The following is a 27,039-nucleotide window of genomic DNA, read 5'->3' on the forward strand; positions in this document are numbered from 1 at the left end:
CACCAGGCACCCCCAGTCTTCCAGACTCTCACAGAACTGAAGCATTTCCATGGTCCAGAAAAATTGCCCCATAGGAAGCTGTGCCGCTCCTATGTCAGCATCCCACAGGCAGAATGTGATTATTTCTGGGGAATGGGCTTAAAAGCTGCTCCAAAGCTCCAAGGAAGATAAAGAGGAGGAAAGAAATGTTTAGGACATGGGAAATGACCTAAAGCCAGAGTCCATTTGCACCATTCCAGATTTGACCCACACGGCATGACAGGATTATTCCGCGCCATGGGGCTTAAGGAATTGTTACACAGAACGACATACATGGAAATTGGGGTTTTTACTGAAGGTGGCTTCTTCCTTGATTTAAAGGTTTGTTGCCATTTCTTTGGTTTTGCATTCCACAATTGCTGGGTGCTTATGATGTTGCCAGGCGCTGTGCTGAGATTTCCGTTCTCACAGACCTATGAAGTAGGTGTGATTATTCCCATTTACAAAGTGGAAACCACCACCCAGGGATGTGAAGTAACTTGTCCAAGGTCACATGTCTTGGAAATAGCTCAGGCTAGATGCGCCTCCACTTTGTGTTCCTCCAAAGACTTAACAAATGTCGCCGAGTCCCCTTCCTGGAGCCAGAGGGAAAGATAGACAAACACAATGATTACAGTCCTTGTAGCATGCTAACCCACTCCGTAAAAGGGAGCTGGTTCCATATGTGAATAGATGGGAAAGAAAGATGCAGTAGCAACCTCCTCCCAAGGGGAAGAGGGAGGGATGGAGGGATAGAGGGAGGGAGAGACAGAAGGAGGGAGGAAGAGAGGGAGGGAAGAAGAGGGGAAGGGAGGGCAGGCAGGTAGGCTGCACATGTGGTGGCAGGTGAGCTGGGTTTTAATAAAGAAGACAGTAGGAAGTGACCTGCAGAAGAGCTGAGAAAAGGACCTGGAATTTGGGGCACACGAATGGGTGAGGCAGACATCTAAGACAGCTGGGATCTTGAGTGAGTGAGGAGGTCCTGTTGCTAGGAGGTTGAGGAGGAGAGGAGGCAGAGTTAGCAGGAGAGGTTAGCAGGGTGGCCTTTAAGAACCTGCAGAGGAAAGAGCAGTAGGAGGCATTCGGGTGAGCCGGGTGGGAAGCGATGAGGCTGGAGCTAAGGCCATGAGTGGGCAACTGGAAGGGTGGAACAAGTTTGGAAAAGGATTCTTTAATGTCAGTGAACATTTTTAAAACATCGCCTGGGAAGTGACCTCAAATTGCAAATTCTGAGACCTGCTGCAAGATAATGGAATTCACTACAACTGGAGGTGGACCCTCGCCCCCGCATTTTAGCGAGCGCCCCAAGTGATGCTCATGCCAGCGCGCCACAGACAACTGCTGCAGGGACATTCAAGAGAGAGACCTTTGTGATGAATCTGCCATGAGGGGAGGGGGAAGGAAGGGTTGAGTGCTAACCGCCCCCCTCTCAGGGAGCCCCATTTCCTCTGCTAACAGCCTAATCTAAGAAATGCCTTTCCCCCAACTCTCAGATCAGGTTGTCTGCATCAGATCCCAGGCAGTCAGCCTATTGCTACCTACTCACTCAGGTAAAGGGACAGATGTCTATCTCAGAGCCATTGCTAAGGCGTCTGGGAAGAGGAATAAGCACACCTTTTTGCTGGCTTGAACACAGTGTATAAGATGTAGCAGCCACTGCACATGGCCAGCACCTAAGAGTCAAGCCAAGAAAAAGCGGATTTGAGAGACAGAAAAATGAGAGCCTCAAGCCCGGCAGTAGTGGCACACCTTTAATCCCGGTACTTGGGAGGCAGAGGCAGGCAGATCTCTGTGAGTTCAAGGCCAGCCTGATCTACCAGAGTTAGTTCCAGGACAGGCTCCAAAGCTACAAAGAAACCCTGTTTTGGAAAATATGAGAGAGAGAGAGAGAGAGAGAGAGAGAGAGAGAGAGAGAGAGAGAGAGAGAGAGAGAGAGAGAGAAAACCTCATATTCTTCCCTGTGGTTGGATACCTGACTCCAGTCATGTCCAAAACCAGGACACCCTGAAACTCTGCATTCCGTGAACCTCTGACGCAATGATTGGCTCTTGTTGCTTTTGTTACTCCATCCTGGGTTGTGTTTTCTGTCATTGACAAAAGGACCCTGCTGCTCACGCCAAGAAAACCTGATATCTAAAAATCTTATCCTTCAGATCGGATAAATGGAGAGCCGATTACTTCTATTAAAAAGGGATTCGTTCACAGTTTCCTTTGAAGAGAGTCTCCCCAAGGTATGAAGTGCAGAATTTGATTTATTAAATTTGATTTACACATGACCTTTTCAGGAGGACGATCTTAAATGCAAAGTAAGAGCTTTGCCTAGATAATTGCTCTCAAAGCCACTGCACTGTGGCTTTTGGGAGGAGTCGTCTAGGGTGGCTCCCTAAATTGGAAGCCACCCTGACCTATTTGGGAGGGGCTAATTTTGATGCCATAGCCTCTTGGTTCCCATAACTGTAAAACTCAACCTGGCTGCAGCGACGGTTATTCTACAGGTCTGACCTAACATCCGTGTCATCTTCAAGTGGGTGACATCTGTGTTGTTCTTTCTTCGATTCCTAATAGGAAACACACTCAGAACGTGATTGCTAAATACATTAATTAACATATTCATTATTCTTTATCAGTGGTAGGGAGGGAAAAACACCCCACTAAGGTTTGTGTTGGGATCATCCATGGCCTTACTATTCCACAGACAGGCAACTCTCAGCTGTCAGGGGACAGGAGGGGCTGCATAGCCTCAGCCTGGTGTTCAGAAAACAATATGGAAGTTTTAGTACTCACATCTGCCTTGCCTGAAGCTAGGGACAAGCTCATTTCTCTGGACCCACAGCGTAGCATGTGGCCGAACTTCTTGCATGGACCTTGGTCGTATAACATAACAGCTAAGTACCCGGAAAAACTGAAAAGGGGGTTGAGGTGGTTAGTCTTCATCTTCTGGATTTAGATTGGATTTTGAAGCCTCTAGAAGACACCCCTCTGGTTGTGTCTGCCAGAGAGATTTTCTTTAAAAGATTTGTTTTGTTTTGTTGTTATGTGCATGAGTATTTGCCTGTGTGTATGTTTGGGCACTGTGTTTGTACTCAGTGCCCGTGGCCAGCTATTCTGAACATTGAGTTACAGATGATTGTGAGCCATGACATGTGTGCTGGGAACTAAACCCAGGTCCTCTGCAAGAACAGCCAGTGCTCCTAACTGGTGAGCAAGTGCTCCTGAAGGAAGAGGGAAGAGTCTCCCTCAGTATGGGCGGCACCATCCTCAGGGGCCAGTGGCTGAGACTGAATGAAAAGGAGAAAGCGAGCTGGGTCCGAGTGTCCATCCCTCTCTGCTTCCTGTCTGTGGGTGTCATGTGACCAGCCACCTCACTCTCCTGCCCTCTCTCTCTACCATGACAGACCGTGCCCTCCGTCTAGGAGTCAGAACAGACCTCTCCCCCCTTCAGTTGCTTTTGTCTAGTGTTTTATTGCCAGAAACATAATGCAGAGAACACAAGCATGGATCACTATCATGGGGGTGATAAGGCCATGATTCCAGAAATTTCAGAAACTTCTTTAGTCCCAAAACTTGGTATGCCCAGTGCGTTAGAAGAAATGAAGTCTACTTCCCACCTGGAGAAGCAGCAACAGGCCTGGAGTCCAAACAGAAAATCTCCTTCCAGTCTAGAAGTACCATTTCTCAGCTTGAGCCTCTAAATTGCCTTCCCCATTTTGTATTAGGACTTGGGTAAATGCCTTTATTTCCAACACAGAAAGCCGTTTTCATTTCCTCTTTCGATCCATAATAAGGAGCAATAAAGCCAGGCATCTCCTTCCAGCCCCAGGCTGACTTGTGGCTCTCCTTTCTGGTACCCAAGGTCTCATTTTTCTCCCTGGGTTCTCCAGCTCCTACCTCTGAACTGAGCTAGGGCTCCCTCCATCCCTCCCTCCCTCCTTCCCTCCCTCCCTCCCTCCTTCCCTCCCTCCCTCCCTCCGTCCCCCACCCTCCCTTTCTTTTCCTCTTCCTCCATTCACAGCACACTAGGCTCACCATATATCCTGGTCCACAGTACACACTGTCAGCCCCTGCCTGTTGAAGCCCTTGGTCCTGCAACAGATTTTGTTTCATTATTTTTCCCCCACTCCTTGGTCCCATTTCCCACAAGCATTAGGCTGTGTTTGGTAAACACCTCTGGATATGGGCATGCTCATGGAAAATCTGTAATATTGTTTTGTGAGTGAATTTGCTTTAAATGCACACAAGTGGCCATGACTACAGATGCCATGCGGTTCCTTTCATCTTCCAGTGCTCTGGTTTACACTCCTAGTAACACCCTAGTCACACACCAGCAGATAACTCCATTTTCTGGCATTAATTTCCACATTGTAGTCCATGAACACATCTATGCCCTGCTTATCTATTTGTGCGTGTGCATGTGTATATGTTCATGTGTGCAGGTTCATGTGTACGTGTGGAGGTATGCATACATGTGCATGTGGAGGGCAGAGGAGGACAACCTTTGCCCTTGTTTCCCAGATGCCATCCACTTTCCCACACATACCCCCAAGGCCTCTCACTGGCTAAGCACTTTGGGGAACTGCCTCTCTCCACTTTTCCAGCACTGGGATTATTCGTGGATTTTCTTTAAAAGCGTGGGTTCTGGGGATCAAACTCAGGTCCCCATGCTTGCAAAGCAAGCTCTTTACCAACTGAGCTGCCTCCTCAGCCTCCTTTGCTTGTCTGTTTTGGGGAATGAGTATTGTGGCTGCCTAAAATTATTTTTCCATCACCAACAAGGCTGCTATTTATACCACATCTTGGTTAGTAGTCCAAGAGGAACCTGTCCTCAAAGCAAGAGTATCTATACAAGAATATGGGAAACCTTTCAGGACCCATCCCTAGACAAAGAACTACAGGCAACTAAGGACAGCAGAGAGAGGGGGAATTTGCCACACCCAGGAATGAACACTTTAGTTTGTTATCCAATTCCAGGGAGTCACTCCTGAAAGCATATACACTCAAGCAACGCTAAATGGTCTCAGCAAGTTATATTTATACATTTATGCATATACAAAACAATAATAGCCAAAGAAAAGAGACCATTAATTTAAGGGGAGGGGCTACATGGAAGAAGTTGGAGGGAGGAAAACAGAGGAGTAAATGGTGTACTTATATTTTAATTTTAAAAATAAAAAACTTTTAATTAAAAAAAAAAGAGTAAGATTGGCAGGTCACAGGCCATACATACACGGAGTCCACTCAGTGAGCTCCAAATGGCTGTCCCAGGATCCCAGGGTCCCTTCTTTTGTTACTTCATCCTCAGTCTAAATTTAAAGATGAGGTTGCAATGCTGGATATATTGATAAGCAGGAAATTGGGTTCAGCCTCTGTCTTCACAGAAGTGTCAATAAAGAGTTGAGATCAACTCCAAGGAGACACTAGTAGATTGGGGGGGGGTAATCTCTGGGCTGGTGGCTCTCAATCCTGGCTCACACTAGAACTACCTATGAGAATGAGATCCATTAACCAGATTCTGTGGGTGGGGCTGCACACAGGCATGTCTTAAGCAGTTCTGAGGGGATTTTAACAGTCGGCTAAGGGATTAGAGGGCTGAGCTCAGCAGAGCACCTGGCATTTGTCGCTGGGCACATTAGGGTGGTGGCATAAATACCTGGTGGCAAAGAGAATGCCATCGTGGTAAAATATGAAGAAAGCACAGAAAGGTGAGCTAGCAGCTTGCTCGCTGGAAGGATAATCTGCTAGTTCAAGGCTTATTAGAGGATATTTTAATTCATACCTAATAATTTGAAGCTCAAAACTCCCAAATTATCGAATAAGTACAGAAATATGTGAATGCCTGGAGCCTTTAACGAGACTGTCACGGATCATTACCCAGGACTTGCTAGGCCCTGACTGACAGAACCGGAAGCCCTGGTTTCCTGTCCAAGGTGCTGGTGCACACTGCGCTATCCAAGGTGCTGGGCCACAGAGGCTCAACTGTCTGCAGGGAGCAGATTGGCAAGCATCACCCAGTGCCAAGTAAGCTGGCCCCCTACGAAGTCAATTTGCCTCTGCAGTCAGTAAGGTAAATCCCTTGCCACGCTTCAGCCACCAAGAAAGATTAATCTCCAAACTGGCAGCAGTGAGGAACCGTCTGCCTTGGTTCTAGAAATGGCGCTCCCATTCTAAGCCTGGTTCAGTGTTTTCCCTTCTTGTTTCAAAATAACCACGGTGTTCAGTGGTAAAATGGTCTTTGTAACAGGAACAAAAAGCGACGAGGTGGGGGGAGTCATTAACATTAGTTGAACATCTACTATGAGACAAAGAGCTAAGCATTTGTTTCTTTCATTTTTACTTTTGTGTGATATGTCTGTGTCTATGCCAGGTATGTGATATGTCTGAAGAGGAGAAGAGAGTCAGCCCCCTGGACCTGGAGGCAGTGGTCAGTCGCCTGGTTTGGGTACTGGAAACCAAACTTGTGTTCTCTGGGAAAGCAGCAAGAGCTCTTAACCACTGAGCCTTCTCTCCATCCCCAGGAGAGATTTCACAGCTTCCTCTTGGTTAAACTTTACAAAAGCCTTGGTAATTACTGTTATATATCTAGCAGATGAGGCCCAGGCAGGTTAAGGGACTTGTACACAGTAAAAATTATTCAAATCAGGTTCTCTCTAGTTTCAAAACCTAAACATTGTCTACATTTAGAAAAATCCAACTTACTTCTAATTCATACTCATATAAAAAATCAGTAACTCCTTGAGTCCTGTGTGTGTGTGTGTGTTGGTGTTCTTTATCAGTACATTCTTCTTGGTAACTGTCATACTTAGCTTCAGTTGTCAACTTGACACACCCAGGCCACAGAGGTTGGGAAACGCTCCAGTTGAGGAGTTACCTCCATTAGATTGACCTGTGGCCACATCTATGTGGCATTTTCTTACTTGCTGACTGTACATTGGTGGATTCAGCCCACTGTGGGTGGTACCCTGCCTAGGCAGGTGGTCCTGGGCTGGATAAGAAAGATAACTGAACTTGAGCAGTAAAAGCTAACCTCTGTGATTCTGCTTCCATTCTATCTTCCATGTTTCTGCCTTGAGTTCTCTGTCCTGATTTCCCTCAGTGACGGGTTATAAGCAATAAGATGGGATAAGTCCTTTCCTCTCCCCAAGTTCGTTTGGCCAGTGTTTATAATAGCATTAGAGAAAAAAATCAGGATGGTAATCCACCTCTCAGGATAATCACCTGAGATAATAACCCACCAGCCTAGAGAGACAGAGATAATTTGATGAGTATTGGCTGATGAGTATTAGCTGATTCCACTGAAAATTCTATTGATGAGTTAGTCAGTCCCCACTGAGAAGGTGGGCTTAGGTCTCTTGCTAGATGTCATGTTGCACCTGGGGGCTGTGAGCACGGTTTAAATGTATCCTGTCTCCAAATAGTCAGAGTTTAGAAACTAAAGCCTTGGGCTGGAGAGATGGCTCAGAGGTTAAGAGCATTGCCTGCTCTTCCAAAGGTCCTGAGTTCAATTCCCAGCAACCACATGGTGGCTCACAGCCATCTGTAATGGGGTCTGGTGCTCTCTTCTGACCTGCAGGCATACACACAGACAGAATATTGTATACATAATAAATAAATAAATATTTAAAAAAAAAGAAACTAAAGCCTTCAAACTCACGTTTTGATAGTTTTTAGATGTGAGGCTTCTGGCAGATAGCTAAGGTTAGATGAGACCGTGAGGGTGAGGACCCTCGTGAACAGATTAGTGGCCCTCTAGAGGAAAAGAGACCCAACTCGTCAGTTTTCCATCCCTCTCTAAATATAACAGGCCAAGAAAGCCTTCGGCAGGGACAAATGCTGGCACCTCTTTCCAGCTTCTAGAACAACTAACCACTGCTTAAAAGTTGCCTAGTCTCGGGACCTTTGTTATAGCAGCATAAATCAGACTTATACAGCTGAAGAACCCTTCTCTGGAGGCATGCATCCCCAGGAGAAATGTTCTGGAATGTGCAAGGGGGCAGTTTGAATCCCACCATCAGCAAGGTGTGATGGCTCTCGGGGCTCCTTGTGAACCCCATGCTGCCACTCTTACCTAGGTAAGAGGGGTAAGGGAAAGACCCTCCAGGATGCTCCAGGGTGAGGGAAAGACCCTCCAGGATGCTCCAGAGCCGTGGCTGTCTAAGTGTGAGTCTTGGGGCAGTGGTGTCAGTGCCACCAGGGAATAAATGGCTATGGAAATTTCTAAGTGCCAGTTTACACCCACAGCACCAAAAATCTTAGGGATGAGTAGCATCCACCCCATCTTAATAGAACACACACACAAAACACACACGGTGGGAGGGGTTTCAAAAGAATTTCTTTTCAAGTTGCTGATGGTCAGCAAAGAAATGGTAAGGGCTGAAGTGTGTGCGTGCTTTGGCTGCGGGGGATCCAGTAAAGGACTCCCCCGGCAGACATAAAACACCTGTCCTTGCAGCAGGCGCCCCTTGCAGACTGCAAGCACTTATCTACCGCCCACTGTGTTTACTGGAAGTCTTGGCTTGGACTTTCAGGTTGCTCCCTGTCCACTCAGCTTTGCTTCCTTCTTATTCCACTTGGGTACTAGGTGCTCTGGGTGGGGGTATGGAGATTTGAGTGGGGGGTGGGGAGGGATGACAAATAGGAGTGAAAACAGAATATTATTTTCCTGAAGAGTCTGTTTGTCAGGAAATAACAACCCCCCCATCTCAGCTTCTTTACAAACTCTTACATCCCTAAATACACAAAACATGATCATTTTCTCAGCAAACCAAGTCATACATAATGTATTTTATTGGCACCTTGAATAAAGATGTGGCAGACATGAATCTCAAATGTGCAGATGAAAAAGGAGCACTCACAATGGGTGAGCAGGAAGTTTGAGAGCACCTTGCTGATCTTGCCAAAGCTGGAAGAGATGCTGCAGGGGGAATTGTACCCCCACAGCCCTAGGAAAGTGCACGGATGCAGGATGGGAAGAAGGACTGAGGTTGGTGGCTGATGATGCAGAAAGGTCAATAATTCATGAAAGAATTTAAAACTGAATTCTTTGAATGATTAGTGGAAAATGTGAATACTTTGGAGAGGAAGCAAAGAGCTTGTGGATCTGTGTGAATTCATGGAATGCAGAGCTCCATTTTAATAATAATAATAATAATAATAATAATAATAATAATAATGAGTCGGGCATCATGGTACATGCCTGCAATTCTAGCATTTGAGAGGCTGAGGCAGGAAGACTATGAGGAGTTTGAGGACAGTCTGAGCTACATGGCAAATTCCAAACCAGCAAGAGATCTATAGCAGGGGCTTGGCCCCCCAAACAAAGGATGACAGGCCCAGCTTGAGAAGGCTCTGTCTATCCAGGGTTGGGACAAATGAAAGAGAACAAAGGATGATGGTGGGTGGATGGACAGACATCGTGATGCATTACTCCAACGCCAGCTCTCAGAAGGGACAGGCAGGAAAACAGAGTTTGAAACTAGCCTGGGCTTCATGGAGAGACCCTGTCTATAGGAACATAAGCAAAACAACAGCAACCAAAAAAAAAAAAAAAAAAAAAAAAAAACCACAGAGACCTTGACCTAGAAGTGGAAGACTTTGAATATATGTAGCTCTGCCACGTGAAGAAGAATTTCACAGCTATCCATGACAGAGTATTGAAGATAAGTGGTTCTGGAGGTTACCGGGCTTTCCCTTCACACTTAGGTGGGCTAAGTGGGGCATGTGGCTTCAACACTAAGATGAACATTCTTGGTTCCTAGTTCCTTATCATCCCTACCAAGCAAGGGCACGAAAGATGAAACTCGTCTCCTAATTTTTCAGGATCCATAAGCCAGCAGAACCTTGTAACCTGTGAAGTTCTGCATAGACACAAGCTGTTCTTGCTGTCCCTAGAATATCATTCTCCATTCTTGACCTCTTCCAACTCAACATGTGAAGTTCCACATAGACACAAGCTGTCCTTGCTGTCCCCTGGAATATCAGCCTCCATTCTTGACCTCTTCCAGCTCAACATCGCTATGAAGATGCCTGGAGAAGGTGGGTTGATTTTTTTCCAATAACAAGCATTTGAGGGCAGGCAGGGAATGCGTTGGGATGGTTTTTATAAGGAGGTGAATCTCACGTGATGAAATAGAAGGCTATTGATGTTAACTTGAGTGCTTTATGCATAAACCAATGGATAACAAGCAAAACCTGTGAGACAGGCTTAAACATCCTTAGAAGCCAAGACCTGGGATGTCTTCCTGCAGTGTGTGTTAAAGCCTTGATTCTCTACTTGGTGCTGTTGGGAGATGGTAGAAACTTTAGGATGTGGTGCCTGGGGCTGGAGAGATGGCTCAGTGGGTGAATGTGCTAACTGATCTGTGGAGAACTAGCGTTCAGTACCCACATCCAGAGGCTCATGACGTGGAACTCCAGCTCCAAGGGATCCAATGCTCTCTTCTGGCTTCTGCAGGCACTCTATACATGTACACATAAACAAAGACATATACATATAAATATAAATACATATAAATATCTTTTTAAGATGAAGTGGTGTCAAGTAGGTGTGCTTTCAACCTCCTTCCCCCTCCCTCCCTCCCTCTCTCTGTCTCTCTCTCTGTCTCTGTCTCTCTCTCTCTCTCTCTCTCTCTCTCTCTCTCTCTCTCTCTCTCTCTCTCTCTCTCTCTCTCTCTCCTTTCAGCATGCAATCCTGGACGGTGTTCAGCTTCAGCAGAAACTGAAGAATGACTGTGCTAACTGGACTATTGAACCGGACCCTAAATAAGCCTTTCCTCTTTGTAAGTTGATTGTCTCAGGTCTTTTGATACAGAACAGGTAACTAACTAACATGGGAGTTCAACCTAGTCAATATTTTTTGAAGCATGGGGCTTAGTTGTTCTTACTATGAAGCAGTATCTGTAGAACAAGGGGGTATCCCTACTGCTGTCACTGGCATCCATGGTGCTTCCCTGTGGTCATCATTAAACCTAATGGACATCTCTGCTCTAAGCAGTGGCCGAAGCAAGAGGAGCCATTTTATCTGAATAGGAGTTTCCCAGGAGTGTTCCCTGTTAGTCAAGGAGGAGGATAACTAAGCAGCCTACTGTTAACGAAATCACACAGACCACATTTTACTTTCTCAGAGTTCTGGAGTCTGGAAATCCACTATCAAGGCAAAGGCAGGACGAGTTTCTCCAGAGGCCTCTCTCTCAGGCTTGTGGGTGACGGCCTACAGTCTATGGTTTCTTCTTGTTGCCTTTGCCCCTGGTGGCTCTTCCTCTCCTTAGAAGACGAACCACCCATCTTAGCCTATTGGGACTTCACAAATTCTTAATTAACTCATCTAAGACCCTGTGCACAAATACAACCACGCTGGGGGTTGGGCTTTTCAATACAAATGTAGGAGCCCAGGGTTCCATTCCCCTTGAACCAATGGATGCGAGAGTTTTTAAGGCTCCCTCTATTGTGCTCTGAGGAGGAAAGCGGTAAATATTTAAAGGGCAGTTCATGAAAATCGGTGTCCAATACAGGAAGTCTTTTGCTTGCTTGTTTCTTTGTGGGGTCCTGGGAGTTGAGTTCAGAGCCTTGCTTCTGGCCAAACACCCTCACCCAGCTGCATCCCTGCAGCATAAGGAGAATACTCTAATAATTGGTTTCCAAAGATAGGAATGAGCTTTGTAGTGCAAAGGCAAATTCTCCATCACTTAATATCACTTTAGAAGCCAGCAGCCACCATCCGTTTCCCTACAGTAGAGGGCATTCCCACCCAGAGACGGAAAGCTAATGAAATGGGCACCTGAGCCATCTGGTTTTATGAAGTTCTACGAGGCCTTATGTAGCGAAGGTATTTTGGCTTGAAAGGGAATCCGGAGGCCTGAGAATCTTACACAACCCGATAGTATTCTACATTTTTAAATCCTGCCACATGAAAGATTTTCCAATTGTCTCTTGCGCCTATCCCAGGAGGCTGCCCGCACTCCCCAGAAGTGCACTACTTCCCCCCAACCTTTGTCAGCATTCCTCCCTCTTACATCTATCTAGCCTCATCCTACAGGGCCCCCGCTATAGGATCTGAAAAGTGCAAGGCAGGCTGTTTTCCTGCTCACATCACCCTGTGCGCAGCAGCAGCAGCGCCGGCATAGCTAATTCTCGCAGAGACTGGTGCAGCCAGGAGCTAAGCAGCGATGGAATGGGTGCAGGGAAGCAGGACTTCCAAGCCCAGTTGGCTATGCTGGCCATTAACTGAGACAAATCCCTACATTTGTTTTCTTGAGCCCTAAATCTTTTACAAGATACCCAGTAATGCTATAAGTTGGTGCAGGAGAAAAACTAGTTTCTGTCTTCAATGTCCCCTAAAGCCCCTCATGTTAAAGGTTTGATCTACAAGGTGGCACTACTGAAAAGTGCCGGGAACTGGCAAGTAACACGGCTTGTGTCCCAAGGACTCCAGAACTCTCTCTCCTTTCTGCTTTCTCCTTTGCTTCCTGGTCAATGGGTCAGTTTGGCTCTGCCACTTGCCACTGCCGTGTGTATTGCCTGGCCAGAGGCCAAGGCAATGGCATTAACCAATCAGCAGCTGGAACCTTCCAAACTGTGAGCTCAAATAAGTCTATTGTCTCTGTAAGTTGATTGCCTTGGATAGTTGTCATGGTCACGGGAAAGTGGCTTACTCAGAGATCATCAATGCCATGCACTTAATGGCTCTGAACTTTCTTGGCACCTGATGAATTCAGCTGGGGCAATGATTTCTAAGGAGAAGCCTTTTTACCTAGGTGAGGGCAAGCCACGCAAAGACAGATGGGCGGCTCGATTTCCTTAATGGGTTTGGTGGGTGTTTATTGAGGGCTTACCATGTTCCATGAATGAGTCTAAGGAACAACATTAAACAATGTATAAGAAATAGTGCCACTGCTCCCAAACCTACTGTCTAGATAGGAGGCAGAAGAATGCTTCGATTCCTATCTGGTAGCAAGAAGATGGAGCACAGCGAAGCAAAACGGCGTAGGCGATGGAGAGCTAAGTGGCTAAATTATGTTTGGTGGGTCTTTCTGGGGCATGGACATTCAGAGTCAAGTAGCAAAGGAGGAGGACTCCCGTACAATAAGATTGGGAAGAAATCACTGTGGGCTAGTGCAGATGTCCCTGCGGGGGAACCTGCTTAGGTACCACAGCAGAGTGAGGTCAACACGGGAAGCATGAGAAGTGAAGGGCAAGGGGTATTTGGGGAGGAAAGCAGGGGGCAGTATGTGACATTCGCAAACCAGGATGAAATGCCCACTCACATCAGAGGCAGGTATGGAAGAATTGTTAAAAGAGGTGCAAATGTCATCAAATTGTATCATTGCGATGTAATTCCCGCCTCATTCGTGTTGTCGCACATGGCAAGATCTCCTTATATGGGGCCAGTGAGATGGCTCAGCAGGAGAAGGTGCTTTCTGCCAAGTCTGAAAACCTGAGTTCGAGTCCCAGGACCCACATAATAGGAGAGAACTTATACCTGCAGTTTGACCTTCACACCTCTGCATGTGCATGGTGGTACAAGCGCACACACACACTCACACACACACACACACACACACACATTAAAATATATTCTCTAAAGACCTCCTTAATTATTAAGACCGAATAGCAATCTGTTGTTCAAGATTGATGACCCTGAGGGCATTATACTTCGTGAAATGATCCATACATAGAAACAAAACTATTATATGATCTCACATGGGAAATTAAGATCCAACTCACAGAGGCAGAGAGCAGAACGGTGGTCCTCAGACAGTAGAAGGGAAGGGGATGGCCAGAGAGACATCTCAATTAGTTAGGTAGGGTAAGCTTCAGAGACTGATTGCACAGCAAAGTGAGTATGGTCAATAATAATCTATACCATGCTTAAAAATTAGTAGGAGGAATTTTTAATATTCTCATCACAAGAAATAAGAATGCAGTGACACAGCATATATGTACAGTGGAGCATCACGCTGTGTGCATAAATACCTATCATTTTATTTATCAGTTTTAAAACAATAATGTAGTTCTAGTCACAATGAAAACCAGTTCTGAGAGCATCATATCGTAAAGAATGGGAGAGGCTTGAGCAGTGGAGAAACCGAGGCACACGCACGCACGTGCACACACACACACAAATGCTCATGTATGCACACATGTACCCACATGCGCACGCACGCGCACACACACACAAATGCTCATGTATGCACACATGCACACGCATGCACACACACACACATTTTTCTTTGTAGTATTGTAGCCAATAGGACACATGGCCATTGGTCTAGATTTTATTATTCAGCCGTCCTCCTCAGAACCACATGTGGCTCTGTAACTCAATTCTGATAGTCCAACATTAGAAGTAAGGTGACAAGCTTCTGAGGCTTGCCCCCAAAAGATTTTCTGACAGAGACTTTTGTATTTGAACATGGAGTCTCATTACTACAAATGTTTTCTCTCATATAATAAATAATAGACAAACAGAGAAATATATAACATAAATTTTACAAGACATTGAACAGGAAGAGAACTCTAATCCTGGGGAAAAGGGAAATATGACCAGGTAGCTCAGTGGTGGCCTTTGCTCTCTAACTGGAGGCAGTGTTAATGATCAGACATAAGAGGGGGCAGTTAAAACTGAACCCAGTGCTGAATTCAGGAGATAGAATAGAACTGGGGAGGCTGAGGCAGTCAGATTCTGTAGGATGGGGATCAGAAAAGAGGAGGGGGACCTCCTGAAACTGAGAAGCTTCTGTAAAGCAAAGGACACTGTCAATAAGACAAAAAGTCAGCCTACTGAATGGGAAAAGACCTTTACCAACCCCACATCAGACAAAGGGCTGATCTCCAAAATATATAAAGAACTCAAGAAATTAGATATCAAAATTCTAAATAACTCAATTTAAAAATGGAATACAGAACTAAACAGAGAATTCTCAACAGAAAATCTCAAATGACCAAAAGACACTTAAGGAAATGCTTAACATCCTCAGCCATCAGGAAAATGCAAATCAAAACAACTCTGAGACACCATTTACACCAATCAGAATGGCTAAGATCAAAAACACCAATAATAGCTTATGCTGGAGAGGATGTGGAGTAAGGAGAACACTACTCCATTGCTGGTGGGAGTATAAACTTGTACAACCACTTTGGAAATCAGTTCCAAAGAAAAGACGATTTCTCAGAAAATTGGGAATCAACCTAACTCAGAATCCAGAAATACCACTCTTAGGTATATACGTAAAAGATGCTCAATCATACTAGAAAGACATTTGTTCAACTATGTTCATAGCAGCATTATTTGTAATAACCAGAACCTGGAAACAGCCTAGGTGTTTCTCAACCAAAGAATGGATAAAGAAAGTGTAGCACATCTGCACATTAGAGTACTACTCAGTGGGGGAAAAATGACAATGACATCTTGAAATTTGCATGCAAATGGATGGAACTAGAAAACACCATCCTGAGTGAGATAACCCAGACCCAAAAAGATGAATATGGTAGAGCCACCAGCAGGTTTGGAAGCTGTCATTGTGAGAAGAAATCTGTCTTGGAAGGAAAACCCTTCTAGACTTGTGATAATAAAGCCTGAAACTAGTCCTCAAAAGACTCACATAGATTCCCAGTAACGTGAATCTGTATCAGAAAAAGCACAAAGCTCTTTAAAGAAAAACAAAAACATCTAGCACACGGTCAGTAAAAAAGAAAAAAAATACCCAGCATGCACTCAGATGTTGCCAGGCATATCAATAACAGACAGGCAGGACTTAAAATCAGAAGGAAAAACACCAGAAATGGGTAAAAGGCCGGAAGTGCTAAGGCACTATGGGATTTTGAGAACTACCTTTAAAACGGGTATGCTGAATCTTACACGTGAGCTCCAAGATAAAGGGGGAAAGAGGCATAAAGGGGGAAATGGAAGATATTTCAAAGATTTGTGCACAACTACAGATGAGAAGCTTAGCGTCTTAAACTGGAAACAAACTGCATGAATTCACAGCAAATTACAGGAGGAAAATGTAAGTGATCTTGAAGATGGGCCAATTTTCGCTGTGTAGTGGAAGACGCAGAGATCGAGAGACGGGGACGGAGGAAGAGCCGCGGCACTAGTGAGCCGGGATAGTGGAAACAGCCCGACTTTCTGCGCTCACCCAGGAGTGAAGAGGCCAAGGGATGTGAAAAAGTAAAAGCCAGTGTTTTTTCCCTCTAAATTTGATGAAAGACCTATAGATCAAGAAACCTACAAAATAGCAAGAAAAATGAGGGAGAAAAACATAATAAAAGTCCACAGCAGTCAAACTGACTAAAACCAGTACAAAGAGAAAATATCTTAAAATTGGCCACGGGTTTGGGGACATTATGGACAAGGTAACAGAGGGTGGTGTCAGCCTTCTCAACAGTGAAAATGCAAGCCAGAAGACAATGCAGTAAAGCTTTCTTTTTATTTTGGAAAAAAAAGAAAACACGTTGTTGGTGTAATAGGTATCTACACACTTAGGAGTACACTGATCATCAATAAACTCAAAATTACACATCAGTGCACCATAGCAGCCCCTCAGTCAGAACAGTGTATAGCCGGGGCCCCACACTTTCCTATAACGGCCCCTACAATAGTTATCCACGTAGCCACTCTCCGGGCTTCTACAGACATATGCTAATCCAATTTCATAATTACGTGTCGAATAGCTGTCCCCCACCCTTTCCTCTTTGATGCCTCTCATTCAGTACTGTGGTTTTCATTGCAAAATGGAAGGCAGAAAGCACATGAGAGCCAGAGTACGAGGAGGAACGTGTTAAACCCTGTCTTCTGGACAGGGCAGTGTTGGGACTAATGAGTCCTGGCCTTCAGCTGCTCTACCCTACTAGAACCTTCTAATTGAAGTTACTAGAAGCTGTGCCTAACTTAGAGGATCAGAGGATGGGATTTTCACCTGTTGGCCATTGACTGCCGTGTATTTAAGCCTCCATGGTGCTATTAAAGAGGGGCTTTTGGTATCAGTGTTTAGAAGGTCTGTGTGTCGGTCTGTCTCTGCGTGTGTATTCTCAACCTCCAGCCCCTTTCCCGAAGTTCACGAACTGGGATCTAGCGCATAGAGCACAGACCGGGACCGCGGTGCTTGACAGGGCAGGAATTAGCATCTGTTGTGGTTACCTGCACAGGGGACACCAGATGGGCCCAACAATGGGCTATCATGGATGGGGAGGGACGCATACGCATCCTTGGGTGAGCACACCTTTCCCCCATAAGTTGCTGGAGTTAATGGCTGCTGGGAAGGGAGGAGTCATTTTCTTCAGTGGTGAGCTGTCCATGCTTTGGTAAATAACTCCACACCAATGCTCATGCAAGCAACCATGATTAAATTCAGTGGGTCATGGAAGGAGGAAGAGGGCATGCCGGGAAGAATAAGAGTTTCAGTGTGAGAGGGAGAGGATGAGAGAGTAACGGGAAGTAGAAATGACAAAATTATACCCACATTTAAACTGTCAAGAAATGTTAAAATTACATATATATTTTCTTCTGAGTTTTGACTTTCTTAGTGCATGCAGTTTTAATCCATTCACTTGCTAATAAACTTGTAACTTTAGAACAGTTTTATAATTGCAGAAAAGTTAGGGACAACATCTGTAACATACCAAAAGAAATATTTCAGTACCCCAATGGAATTATTATTATTATTATTATTATTTATTTTGTTTTTCGAGACAGAGTTTCTCTGTGTAACAGCCCTGACTGTCCAGCTCTTGCAGACGAGGCTGGCCTCAAACTCACAAAGGTCCACCTGTCTCTGTCTCCCGAGTGCTGGGATTAAATGCATGTGCCACCACAGCCCTGCAGAAAGTATTATTTTTTTTAATCCAAGTAAAGTAAACACCTTTTCAGGTACCAGATAGCATTAAAATCTCATCATCAGAATGTGGGCTATGCAGGGAACACTGAAGAAAGTCCTACCGACAGAAGGAAGAGTGGATCTCCGCATAGAAATGAGCACCTCCACCCCTGCCACAGTAAACACACGAATATGAAAGACTCCCGTCCTCATGGTTTGAAATCACCCTAAATGACAATTGAATGTTCCAAACCAGAGAGTCTCTGGTTTCTGTCACATACAGAAATAAACATGAAAATTCTAACACAAAGGCCAAGAGTCCTCATGCTACACGTGAAGTGGAAGAACGTCACTTAAAGGTAGCCTGTGCTGGGTAAATACATACAGCATTAAAGCAGTCTGTGAAGCAGCATGCAGCTCAGAAGACCAGAGACAATGCGGAATCATAAAAAAGTCATTTAAAACATAGAATGAAAGGAAGGAAAAGCAATAGATGGGAGTGGGGGTGGAGAAACGCCTCGGCAGTAAGGAGAGCTGGCTGCTCTTGCAGAGGACCTGGGTTTGGTTCCCGCTTCTACATCAGGAGATTCATACTGCATGGAAGTCCGGACCCAGATATGATGACCTCTTCTTGACCCCACAAGCACCTGCGTGCACGTGCACACACACACATACGACCCTTTCTTTACCCCACAAGCACCTGTACACACACACACACACACACACACACACACACTCACATTCATGCATGCATGCCTGCACACACATGTGCGCGCACAAATAACAGTGATAAAATACATGTTTAAAGAACAGGACAGATAGCAAGTAGCATATTTAAATCCAGCCAAGTTGACAGTTATATTAAATTTCAGTGGTTTCACTACTCCAAATAGAAGGCAGTGGTTGTCAGCTTAAAAGTTGAGTCAATAATAATGAGCATAAAAGCAATGCTCAATTATATACTGCACAAAACAAGCCCACTTAATTATGAAGACCAGATAAATTAGACACTCAAAAAGGAGGAGACTGTCAAAACGTTAATCAAAAGGAAAAAAGAAAAGCTTTGGTGGCCGTGTTAACATTAGATAAAGAATGTTTCATAACAAACAGTATTCCAAATCTCCCTCCAAAATGCCACCAAAAAAAAAGGTAAACTTGTTCAAAACAATACATTGTCATTGAATATTCGTGTATGGTTGTGTTTCCAAATGTATAGAACTAAGTACGAAATACAGAAGTGAGAGAGAAATAAATCTGTGACCATAATGAACTATGTTAACACATTAGTCTTAGTGATTAAAAGAAGAGAAGAAAGAGTATGCACACACACACACACAATAGAAACTAGTAAAACTTGAAGGTTATTATGAAATTTTTGACTTAGCTGATATTTCTCTGACAGTCATCTCAGTCGCTGCTTGTGCATTCCTTTCAAGTGAGCAAATAATATTCACAATCATAGACCTAAGACATAAGGTAATAAATTTAAAAGTCTGGAATCTGTCAACACTGAAATCAAACTAAAATTTAATAACAGAGACATCTAGGAAATCTAGCATTTTGTCAAGCAACTCCAGGTATCAAAAATAAACCACAGTGGATATTACAGATCATGATAAACTTAACAAAAGGAAAATATATCAAAATGCAAGGGATGGGGCTGGTGAAAAATCTCTGTGGGTAAAGGTGTTTGCAGCCAAGCCTGACAACCCAAACTCAGTCCCTGGACCTCACATGGTGGAGAGAGAGAACTGAATTCATATGTGTGCATTTGTACATGAATGCCTACACACACACACACACACACACACACAAATATAAAAAGTGTGAGGGATGAATTGGGGACACAAACAGTATGTTTAAAAACTTGTTTTAAAAGGAAGGAGAAAAATCACGTCAACAGTCTAAACTTCTATCTTGAAGGACCGGAGAAAGGAACAGCAAAAAATAAATTAAAAAAAAAAAAACAAATTAAATAAAAAACAGAGAGAAAAAGAGAAAAAATCAATGGAACTAAAGCCTGTTTTGAAAAAATCAATACATTTGATAAACTCTGACAAAAAAAAAATGCGCAGGAAAGAGGATGGGTGCATGCATGGTCAATACCAAGAGTGGACACGGGCATTTCTATGGATCCTGGTGACATTAGAAGTGGCAGCTGAGACTTCTGTAAGCCCTGGAAAGCCAATAGGTCAAGAATATGGATGCAGTGGGCAAGACCCACGAGAGACGCAAGCCTCCAAAGTCCCCTCAAAACAGCCAATGTGATTTTCAACAGCCCTGTGCCTATTACGGAATCTGAATTTGTAGTTCAAATCCCTACCACAAAGAACTGTAAGCTCAGATGGCTTCACAGGTGAATTTTCCTGAGTATTTAATGAAGGAAAGGTGCAAACACATTCAGAACATATGGAACAAAACAGGGCTGCCTCGCTTATCCCATGTGACCAACATCGACCTCACACCAAAACCTGACATAGATAGCTGGCTCCAGGAAAGTTCAGGTTTTCCTTCATGATGAATACATACAAAAAAAAAAAAGCCTTAACAGCACATTGGTGAATCTAATAAGCAATATATAAAAGGATAATGTAGTGTGACCTAGTAGGGCCAGCTCCAGATGGGTTTAGTGGTCAATCAGTGCGAGCCACTCTGTCAACAGAATTCAGCAGAAAGAATTCGGAATCCTCAGTGCAGGAAAATGTGTGACAAAACTTGCTTTCCTTTCCTGACTGAAAGATGGCCACAGACTAAGAACTAAAAAAGAACTCAGAGCTCGGGGAATGGCCCTGTGAGCAAAGAGCTTGCTGCACAGGCATGAGTTCAAGCACCCACCGTCCATGTAAAAGCCAGGCACGGTGGCACATGGCTGGAGCCCCAGCCCTGGAGCTCACCAGCCGCCAGCCTAGCTGAATCCGTGACCTCCAGGTTTAGTGAAAGTCTCTGCTCAGATAATAATGTGGAGTGCAATCAAGGGAGATATCCAACACTGACCTCTGACCTCCACACACGCATGCATGTATGCACTCAACTTCACACACACACACACACACACACACACACACACACACACAAACATCCCATACCCATGCAAAATCACACACACGATTTCCATAATCAGGCGGTGGTGAAGGAATATATCTGTAACCCTAGCACTCTAGAGGCAGAAGTAGGCTAATCAAGAGTTCAAAGTCAGCCTGTCCTACATTGCAAGACCCTGTCTGTGGTCGTTTGAATATAATTGGCCCCCATAATCTCACAGAGAATGGCACTTTTAGGAGGTGTGACTTTGTTGAGTGGGTATGGCCTTGTTGGAGGAAGTGTGTCACTGAAGGGGCAGATTTTGAGGTTTCCTATGCTTATTTTACCGCCCAATGAGGCAGTCCGTTTCCTGTTGCCTGCACGATGCTGGGCTCTGAGCTATTTCTCTAACATCACATCTGCCTACATGCCACCATGCTCCCCACCATGATGCTAATGGGCTGAATCTCTGAAAATGTAAGGGAGTCACCCCAATCAAATGTTTCCTTTGTAAGAGTTGCCACAGCCGGGGTGTCTCTTCACAGCACTTAAAATCCTAAGGCAGAAGTTGGTACCAGAGACTGGGATGCTGCTGTGATAGGCCAGACCATGTGTTTGTTTGAAGGAATCTGAACTTTGATACTTTGGGTTTGGTTAAGCGGTGGAATCCTTTAAGCACCGCTGAATGAGCCATACTAGTAGGAACACGGAAGGCAGTGGTGCTGAATGAATTTGATGAACTCTGGGGGACTTGCTCAAGATGTCACAGCGGAGAAAAATAATAGTGTGTCGCCTAGTAGTTATTCTTGTGATCGTTTGGTGAAGAAAGTGACCGTGTCCCTGGCCTGCTGCCACTGCACACACCGGGCTCTTTACTACATCGAGAAGCCAGCACACTAGCTGACTTCCTCACTCCAGGCAGACCCAACTTCAGGGGCTCAAGCAGACATCGCCCACTCTTAGTCACCCGGTGGAGGTCTGCTGCTCAGCCTCCACCCTCCCACAGCTGGGTCCAGACCTTTCCAGACATTCTCATGGTTCCTGCCAAGAACCCCTGGCGCTACCTGAACCACACTCTCACTCCCGAGCCCGTCACTGAGGCCAGGTGAACGCTGTCTTTAGGCGTGGGTCTTGAATGGAACACTGTAGGCAGAGATCTGGGCACGAAGCAATGACAGTTACCAATAGGGAAGCAAGGAATGGGTCCCTGGGGAAGAGGCAAGAAGTGGTGAGGCGAGAGGAAAAGGGGGGTACTGGGGAGCAGGTATAACAGATGACCTCATCGGTGAGGGAGATGAAGGGATGCCTGCCCCACTCCCTCCTAGTGGGTGACAGACATTGAAGGCTAGCCTCTGAGCAGATCCTAAGTGACAGGCACATGGTGCTTCCTCTTCCGTTGGCACAGAACAGGCCCTGAATGGCAACCCCATCCTTAAATCCCAGCACAACATTTTGTCTTAATGTGTTTATATTCAACTGACGTCAAAACTACCGTGGCTAAAGAAAAGTTACCAACAAAAATATGACAGTTAGGTCCAAGCCGTGAGCTTGGGTGTATCTAAGGAGAACAGAAGAGGGCATGGTGGTGTGGTTTTGTGCGAAGCTGGGACCCTTACTCCTCTATCACATGTTTAATGTAGCCTTAGCCCTGCACCCAAGCGCTGATCCTGTTCTAGTACAGCTGTGTGATCTCGGGCACGTCAGTTAACCTCTCTGAACCTCAAATTTATCACCTATAAAATGTGAATCACACTCTCTACCAGGATGGTGTTGCGAAAGCAAGACCAGCTGTTTGCACAGGCATGAGCCCCTGTACCTTCCCACTCCATCTGCCTGGACTCTCTTAACCTTATCCTAGCTTCCATTTCAATTTCTAACACTCCATCGGATCTAGGAAAAGAAGAAAACCCTCACTTAGGAAATACGGGGCCTGTTTGCTGTGTGCAGCCCACTCCCGACATTCCAAAATGGTTTGTTATATCACAAAACATTGCAGCAATGATGGGGGGACAGGACCACAGCCTCAGTCTCTGGTGGCCAAGTCTGAGAGAATTTAAATCACCATGTTGTCTTGTTTTGGGGAGGCACCAGCAGATATGGGGTGGCCTTTTATGACGCTGGTGTGAGTAGAGGCAATCCAAGCCACAAGCCCTCTGGGGAGTGCTGTTGGCCTCACTCTGGCCAGGCAGAGGGTCTAAATCAGCTGTGTGCCCACGGGGCTGGGCGTTAAGGATCTCTTGCTGAATGGCCTGGTTGTTTGGGCATCATCTGTATTATACCTGGGAAGCCCAGTCATAAAATACCAGCAGGCTCTGCAGACAGGAACTAGAGAGGTGATCTGGAGTCTGCTTAGCCAGAAGCATGGAGCCCAATGCCAGCAGCATGTGTACCTCCTGCTCCCCACATACACACACTCCATCCCATTATTCACTGTCTCAGAGAAGCTCAGCTGAGACCCTCATGGCCACATAAATCCTCTCATGTTCACACTAGTGAGCTTGTGCCCTAGTGACACTTCACACACGGCCATCTGCCTTCCCCCAAGACATGGCCAGCACACACCCCTCTCCATGCACACAGTCCCCCTGAAGGCGTCACGTTTACAGGCTCGCAATCACCCTCAGACCTCAACATACACATGTATGACCACAACATGTTCGGACACATTGCTGCGAACAGAGACAAGCACCCGGTTCACGCTCTTCACACGCATGTCAACACACGCCTGCATTTGACAGCTGAGGGCCCTTCTGTGCCTACCCCAGGTTTCCTATCTTTGGTGACTTGCTTTCACTAGAGCTCTTGTTTCAAATGGGTCCCCCACTGAGCATGTTATCCGAGGGCTCCCGGCCATATGCTTGCTACAAAAATTCTGCCTATGTGTCAGAATCTGGCATGAGCGAAACTTAGCCCACACGTGTGTATACATTGCGAACACCAGCCAGGATTGAGTTCTAGCAGCAGGAGAGATGGGAACCTTAGAGAGAGCTCTGGAGATTGGCCAGGAAGGGCATCTGTCTGGGAATGGCTTCCAGAAAGCTCTCCTAAGTACTCCCTCTAGGGTCCACCCAGTCTCAAGGACCAGCACATTGGCAGAACTGGGGGTCCTTCTACAGCATGCGAGAAGGGTACAGCTGGAACCTCTAGGATCCATGTTTAGCCTCAGTAAGAGGCACCAGAGCTGAAGACCCTCCCTCCAGGTCCAGGTCACAGAGGAGAAAATTGTAAGTGATCACAGGGCAGCTCAAAGGTCAAGGTTTGGACTGAAGAAGTGACTCGGTCTGTGAAGTGCTGGCCATGCAAGACTGAGGACTCGAGCTTGACCTCTGAACCTAGTGAATACATGGTAAAGCAAAACGACAGCCAGGTATGGCGGCAGACACTTAATCCCAGTGCTGGGGAGGCAGGGAGAAGGGGATCCCCGGGGCTTGCTGGCCAGCCAACCTAGCCTAATCGGTGAGCTCCAGGCCAAGGGAAGGCCATCTCAAAAGAGGTAAATGACATTCCTGAGGACAATACCCAAGGAAGTCAGTGACTTCCACACAGATGGAGAGAGAGAGAGAGAGAGAGAGAGAGAGAGAGAGAGAGAGAGAGAGAGAGAGAGAGAGAGAGAGAGAGAGAGAGAGAGAGAGAGAGAGAGATCAATCCTGGGGCTAGAGTTCATGCAGTTGGGTTCTACTCATAATGGAACTGGGCCAACATCTCAGTTCTCAGAGCCCATTTTCTCCACTGTAGGATGGGAGGGCTCGACACCTACCTCCAGGGTAGCTGTGGATTAGAAAATACTATTGCTGTTCTTGGTATTATTCTATCATCTGACTCAAACAGTACCTGGCTCATAATAAGGACTTCTCTCCTGAAGGAAAGAAGTGGTTGCCATCTTGGCAGGTCTCATACCCTCATGAAGAAGGCTCTGCTCACATCAGGGCACAGATGCGAGGCATAGACGGCAGAAGACAGGCTGCAGTGAGGTAACGAGAGTGGTGGGGATAGGAAGGGAGCCCCAGCTGGGAGAAAGACAGTGGTGGGCAGAGAGGAAAGAGGCCTCTAGTTGAGAAGGTTCATCAGTCGCTTTGCCCATCACTGTAGCAAAATGCCTGGCAGAACCTATGAGAAAGAACAATACAGTTTGCTCACAGTTTCAGAGGGCTCAGACCATGGCGGCTTGCTTCCAGGTACCTGCCTCCAATGTCTTTGTGGCAGAAGCACGTGGTAGATGGCAGCTACCCACATCGTGGCCGGCAGACAGGAAGCAGTACAACAGACCGGGCCAGGGATGAAACTCCCAAGAACCTGTCCCCAGGGACCTACTGTCTCCTAAGTAACCAAAACTTTCCAAATTAACACTGCTATCTGGAGACCAGTTTTTTAATACTTGACCCTTTAAGGCAATGGTTCCCAACCTGTGGGTTGAGACCCCTTTGGGAACAAAAGACCCTTTTACAGGGGTCACCTAGGACCATCGGAAAACACAGAGATTTACATTGGTTCATAGCAGTAACAAAATTGTAGTTAGGAAGTAGCAACAAAAAGAATTTTATGGTTAGGGTCACCACAACATGAGGAATTGTATTAAAGGGTCGCAGCAATAGGAGGGTTGAGAACCACTGCTTTAGGGGGTGGGGGCTCACGTCGTATTGAAGCCATAATGGAAGGAATCTTCCCATATGGTGTGGGGTTCCATACTCAAGTATTTTATTCATACTGCCTCACCAAAGCTGCCTGGCCATGTGGGAGGCAGGTACACCTATCACCAGATGTGGTTAGGAAACTGAGGTTCCCAGAGCCTCTCCCAGCTTCCTTCCCCGTCCCAGATGTAATGTCCCCCTGATTATCCCGACAGCAGTTCTGGCCCTTTGGTTGCTGCTCCATCCCCAAGGCAGCCTTGCCAACTTTCTTCCTCTGTGCCAGCCTCTCTCCTGATGTGTGTGCTCGCACGCAGCTGGGCAGTGGGGAGGTGCGACGGAGCCTACTGGCCGTTCATCAGCCACCTTCAAAGAGACGTCTTCTTCCCTCTTGCTGCTGCCTGATTATGATGGTCTTCTGGGCTGCGTCGTCTACGACGGTTATTGCCGCCAACTCCGGAGGGCCATATCAGCTGCCACAGACTTTTATTCCTGCAAATAAAAATGTGAGATCCATCCCGGAGAAGCCATTGGCTAAAGAGGCAGAGCCTATAAACTGGCATTTTAAATGTGGGGAGCCTGTGCCAGCACTCCTCGGGGTACTGCCTCCCCCATCCTCTCTGCACTTGGCCTCATTGTACGCAACACTCCCCCAACATGCCACCTCCCCGGCTTAGAAGGGCCCAGGTAGGAGGGTGGGAAAGCTAAGATTGGGAAGGGTGACCTTGAAGCAATCTGAGTCATCCCTCACTCCCCAGGACACACAGACTTGGGTTAACTTCCTCTGGTACCACAGGATAATGAGAGCAAGTCAAAGCCCCCTTGTGCCCTCTAGCGATTGCGTTTTTTAGTATTTTCTGAGTATATAGACATTTTCCACTAATTTCCAATGTATTGGCCTCAGTGGGGAGTCTGGGCCTTTCAGGAAGCAGACTGGGCTGATCTGGCAGCCAGAGACAGAAGGAACAGCTGTCTGTCACAGGAGCAGAGACACTTCTCACAGGAGGGGACATAGATCCACCGCTATAAGTGGTCTTATCGTCAATGGTCAGATGGGACCTCCTTCTCCCACCTTAGGGAGATGGGAGCAGGGGAGGGCACCATGCAGACTCTGGCCCATGGCAGGCTGTGCCGCCACCCTGGATGAGTTAGACAAGGGCCGTGGCCCCAAAGGAGTGGTTACCAGCAGGAGGGACATATGGGGAGGAAGATAAAGAAAAGCCTGGCACTGGAATGGGAGGGTCAAGCATGGGAAATCCCAGCAGAGCAGGGGCAGGAAGGAGCAGGGAAGGGTGGAAGAGGGAGGGAGGGAGGAGGGAGGGAGGGAGGGAGAGCTTAGTCGGCTGGAGAGGTCAGTACTTCTTCCCAAAGAGCAGTTTTTAAGCCCCAAAAGAAGAAATGACCCCTGAAACCCCAACCTCAGCCTGGGTCATGGTTCCTCTTTCCCATCTGTCCATCTGCTGGATGTGTCTGCTTGGTTCCCACCTTCTTGATTTTTAACCTCCATGTTGTCCCCAGACAATTAACTATTCATTTATGTATTTGCATATTCAAGCTCTCATGTGCTA

Source organism: Arvicola amphibius, chromosome 6 (assembly GCF_903992535.2).
Source record: "Arvicola amphibius chromosome 6, mArvAmp1.2, whole genome shotgun sequence".
Classification (NCBI taxonomy): Eukaryota; Metazoa; Chordata; class Mammalia; order Rodentia; family Cricetidae; genus Arvicola; species Arvicola amphibius.